At 36.8% G+C, this 5,604-nt stretch overlaps 1 pseudogene; it reads right to left on the bottom strand.

Annotated features, from left to right (window-relative positions):
* Positions 1 to 720: 720 nt before the first annotated feature.
* LOC100425193 (putative G-protein coupled receptor 160) lies at positions 721 to 1,793 on the bottom strand (annotated as a pseudogene).
* Positions 1,794 to 5,604: the final 3,811 nt, after the last annotated feature.

The raw sequence follows: 5,604 nt of genomic DNA, 5'->3' as shown, positions 1-5,604 counted from the left end.
TGTCAGATAATACACGGGTGTTATTTTAACCCATTAGGGTTGTGGTAATTGCTGTGACAATAATAGAAAATTAATACAGTCAAGGACAATGGAAGTGATTTCTCAGCCTGAGGGAGTCCAGCTAGAAGGAAGGTAATTGGAGCATGAGAGAGTTGCCCAAGGCTTTTCTTTGTGTTGCTTTTCTCACTCATGTTTATATTTTGGGTGGCAAGCTGCTTCTCAGGAGTTGTTTTCTGTTTTTCAATTTGATTAAAATGTTCATTTAAGTTTATATCATAAAGTTGGCAGTAAATTTTATATTTACATAGCAAATTCATATTTATAATATACAATGTCCCTGAACAGGCGTAACAAATGTTCTTGGAGTTATTTTTTAAATTTAAAAACTTTTTTTGAGATGGGGTCTGTGTTGCTCAGGCTGATCTCAAACTCCAGGGTTTGAGTGATCATCCCACTTCAGCCTCCCAAAGTGCTGGGATTACAGGCATGAGTCACCATGATTGGCTGGAATTATTTTGTTTGTAAAATAAAATACTATTCAATAAATAATACCATATCCCCAAAAGATACATTCTGAAGAGATGGGAAAGTTAGAGGGGAAAGGCTTTCGTCCATTTGTTTGTTTGTTTGTTTGTTTGAGACTGGGTCTCAATATGTCGCCCAGGTTGCTCTTAAACTCCGGGGCTTCCCGAGAAGCTGGGACTACAGGTGCGTGCCACTGCCTCAGGCTTCGGCTTGTTTTTTATATATCCTGACTCATCATCGTTTTTCAATCATAAAATTATGATTCTTATTGTAGTTGTAAATTTTAATTCACTTTAACATGGCAACATATTAACAGATTCTTATTGAGCAAATTTTCAAGATTATAAATTGTACATGGAAGGAAGCAGCATTTCCAGTTGACAAATGGATCCACAGGTAATTTGACGTCTCCTAAATTAAGCTTGTGACGATTAAACCAATACATTGTAGCTATGAGAAAACTATTGACAAAGTACAACCAGGGAACTCATCTCAATGCTGGAATCTGTACCTTAAGAAAAAGGATGATTACTTGAAGTGGTACAAATGGCAACCAGGTACCAAGAAAACAGTGAGTTTGGGCAAGTGTAATTTTTTAGAGCTCACAGTATATCTAGAATGGGATGAAAGGGAAGAAGATACAGGATAGTCTCATTCATATAGAAAGTTATCCTAAACTCATGTAACAAAGAGGTTATAAAAACCATAAAATCATCAGGAAAAATGACAGCCACTAACCCTGAATGCTGACATAGAAAGGACATTGATGAGAATAAACATTCTGTGCCTTCAGGCTTTGGCAGATGGCTGGGTCTCCCAAAACGTAAGCAAGGACTGAAATCTAAATTGAAATTACTGCAAAGAAATAAAAATAACTTTGATGCTTAAGGGAAATTTGGTGGTTTTCGAGAAATTCAGGCAATCATCTATACAAACTATCAGGAAAACTGGATAATGCAAAAAGCCTTTAAGTAAAGGATATCATTTGAGTAAATAGGCAGATGTGGTATTTAGTAAACCTACTGCCTGAAAGTACAGAATTCCTGAAATAGGAGACAATGGAAATGTTTACCAAAAGTAAGAGATCAATGGATGCTGGTGAAATGTAAAAATGTTCCATAAAATTTGATAGGTATATTTTCTTCTCATTCTTAGGGTGAGGCTATTTAATAATATTTTCCCAAGTGCAATCAGACAGTTAACATCTAAGGACTGCTTGTTTGCTGTGACTGGTGCTGAGAAGAGCAGTTCTCTAAATAAAGGGCCATCGTGTTTTAAATTTCAGAAAGTCTGGTGAAACACATACCATAAAATGCTGCTTCACTTTATTTTCCATCATCTGCTTTCTCCCATGGGTCTTTCTTGGCTGATTATCTCCCTATTTTATTTCTGTTTTACTGCCTTTAATTATCTCATTTTGAGTCCCTGGCGTTTTGTTTTGTTATATCACAATGTCACGTGAATAAGCTCTGAGTCATTTGCACAAGTTGGGGAGAAAGCAGAAGAGGGATCTGCTCCCAGCTGGACATCCCTCTGAAGTCTCATGCCCCCCGTCGACCCCCGCCAACTCCCTGGCCACCCAGGAGCATCATGGTCTGAGTCCCAGGTTGGCTGATGCTCAGCTCCCCTGCACTGGAGAACTCTTCCTAAAACTTTATTGAGAGAGAAAAAAGATGACTTGGAAAAAATAGAAAGTCATACTATGATCTGCTGGGCATGGTGGCTCACGCCTGTAATCCCAGCACTTTGGGAGGCCAAGGCGGGCAGATCACTTGAGGCCAGGAGTTCAAGACCAGTCTGGCCAACATGGTGAAAACCAGTCTCTATTAAAAATACAAAAATTAGTGAAGTGTGGTGGTGGGCGCCTGTAATCCCAGCTACTCAGGGGTCTGAGGCAGAAGAATCAGTTGAACCCGGGAGGCGGAAGTTGCACTGAGCCGAGATCACACCACTGCACTCCAGCCTGGGCAACACAGCCAGACCCATCTCAAAAAACACACACACAAACAAACAAAAAACAGCCGGGCACGGTGGCTCACACCTGTAATCCCAGCACTTTGGGAGGCTGAAGCGGGTGGATCATGAGGTCAGGAGATCAAGACCATCCTGGCTAACATGGTGAAACCCTGTCTCTACTAAAAATATAAAAAATTAGCTGGGCGTGGTGGCGGGTGCCTGCAGTCCTAGCTACTTGGGAAGCTGAGGCAGGAGAATGGCGTGAACCTGGGAGGCGGAGCTTGCAGTGAGCCGAGATCACACCACTGCACTCCAGCCTGGGCGACAGACAGAGACTCTGTCTCCAAAAAAAAAAAAAAAAAGTTATACTATGATCATGGCTGAAAGAGTGACTATAAAGAAGTGAATTTTTTACATATTAGTTTTTAGTTATAATAAAATTTAAAGTGAAAATTACAATCTGATATATTGGTCAAAATAATTTATATTTAGCATTTAATAGATATTTAATATTTAGTATATAAATATTATACCTTATATATACTTTTAGCATATAAAGTATAGTATATAAAATATTACTCAAAGTACAATTTAAAAGTAAAGGAATATCAAAGGAAAATATCAAGAAGAAAACTGCAGGATTGGATAATGTTAATAGAACACTAGATATCCGGGTCAATTAGAATGGATAACTCAGAATTTGATCTTATTATGTATAACTGAATATACAATAAAAGAACAATTTCAAATCAGTGGAGAGGAGGGGAAAGTATATAATCAATACCTTTAGATTAAGAGAATAGCAATTTGAAAAGAATACATTTTCATCCCACCTCATACCTTCCTAAAATCAGTTCCAGAGGATTAAAGTGTCACATTAAAAAATATGTCTAACTGCAAAAATTAGCAAAAATATAATTATTTTCTAGGGAAAAAGAGGCAATCACAACTTTCTAAACTGAGAAAAGATGTCACAAATAAATATTCATATTTGATTATAGAAAATGAAAACTTTCTATGCATAAGAACCTTATGGAAATTTAAAAGTCAATCAAGAAGTGACAAAATATTTGTAGCAAATATATCAAAACATTAATGTATTTATTAATAAAGAATTCTTACAAATTAAAAAACATAGTAGAGTCCAATAGATACTGGGCAGGGGCCATAAAAAGACAATTTCAAAATAAATGTAAATGTAAACAAATACCTGGGAAAATATTAAACTTAATTCGTAGTAATTGAAATGAAAATAAAAATAGGTGTGATTTTCACTCATTACATTTGTAAAATAAACAGTGTGATAATATTGAATGCTGGTGAGAGTTCAGGGAACTCTCATACAATGTTGGCAGTGTTGTAAATGGATACTATCCTTTGGGGAAGTATTTGATATTGTTCATTGGGAGTCATAAAATTGTAACTTTTTTTTGTCTGGGCGCGGTGGCTCACGCTTGTAATCCCAGCACTTTGGGAGGCCGAGGTGGGCGGATCACCTGAGGTGGGGAGTTCTAGACCAGCCTGACCAACATGGAGAAACCCCATTTCTACTAATTAAAAATACAAAATTAGCCGGGCGTGGTGGCACATGCCTGTAATCCCAGCTACCCGGGAGGCTGAGGCAGGAGAATAGCTTGAATCCTGGAGGCAGAGGTTTCGGTGAGCTGAGATCGTGCCATTGCACTCCAGACTGGGCGACAAGAGGAAAACTCCATCTCAAAAAAAAAAAAAAAAAAGAAAATTTTGGATAATTTTAGAATTGAGATATAATTTACATGTAGCTAACCACTTAAATCTTAAATGTCCAGTTTGAAGAGTTTTGATAGATGCACACTCACACAATTCACAAGCTAATTAAGATATAGAACACTTTCACTACCTAAGAAAATCCCGGTGCCAGCCCAATAACCCTCACATCTTCCTCCATCTCCTACCATTTCTCTGATTTCTTTTGCCATAGATGAATTTTGCTTGTTCAAGAACTTCATATAAATGGAATCATACAGAATGAAGTCTTTCATGTCTGGCTTCTTTTTCTTCCTTTTTTTTTTTTTTAAGATTTATTCATTTTATTGCATGTATTAGTAGTTCATTCCTTTTTATTGCCAAGTTGTGTACAATATTGCATGGCTCTACCTTAATTTCTTCATCCATTGACCTGTTGATGGACATTTGGTTTATGTCTAATTTTTGGCTCTTATGAAAAAGCTTCTGCAAACAATCTTTTATTTACTTATTTATTCTTCCTTCTTTCATTTTCTTTGAACAGCCTTTTAAAATAATTTTTTTTTCTATTGTGGTAAAATACATATAACATAAAATGTGTACCACAAAAACTGATAGGGGAGGTAATAGATATGTTAATTACCTTGATTTAATCATTCTAAGTGGTATTCATATATCAAAACATCACATTGTACTCCATAAATATATAAAATTATGATTTGTCAATTAAAAATAATACTAATAAAAATAAATAACAAAATTAACCATTTTAACCATTTTAGATGTACAATCCAGTGGCATTAATTACACTCACAAAGTTGTAGAATCATCTATTTGGAACTATCTATTTCCAAAAACGTTCTCATCACACCAAATGGAAAGTCTGTAACCAATGGGCACTAAGTCCCTCATTTCCCACTCCTTCCAGCCCTGGGTAACCTCTAATCTACTTTCTGTCCCTATGAATTTGCTTATTCTAGAAATTTTATGTAACTGGAATCATACAACGTTTATCCTTTTGTGTTTGACTTATTTCAGTTGGCATAATTATTTCAAGGTTCATTCATGTTGTATGTATCAGAGCTGTGTTCCCTTTTTTGGCTGAATCGTACTCCATCTCCATTGTATATGTACAGCACATTTTGTTTATGCCTTTTAAAAAATTTTTATTTTTATTTTTCTTAGAGATAGGCTCTCACTCTGTCACCCAGGCTGGAGTGCAGTGGCATGACCTTGGCTCACTGCAGCCTTGACCTCCTGGGCTCAAGCAATCCTCTCACCTCAGCCTCCTGAGTAGCTGGGACTATAGGCACATGCCACTATGCCCAGCTAATTCTTAAATTTTTCTGTAGAACTGGGGTCTACTATGTTGCTCAGGGTGGCCTCAAACTCCTGGCC

The sequence above is a fragment of the Macaca mulatta genome, chromosome 13, assembly GCF_049350105.2.
Source record: "Macaca mulatta isolate MMU2019108-1 chromosome 13, T2T-MMU8v2.0, whole genome shotgun sequence".
NCBI classification, from domain to species: Eukaryota; Metazoa; Chordata; class Mammalia; order Primates; family Cercopithecidae; genus Macaca; species Macaca mulatta.
The sequence above is the reverse complement of the archived record's forward strand: the minus strand, read 5'-3'. Positions and strand labels throughout refer to the sequence as shown.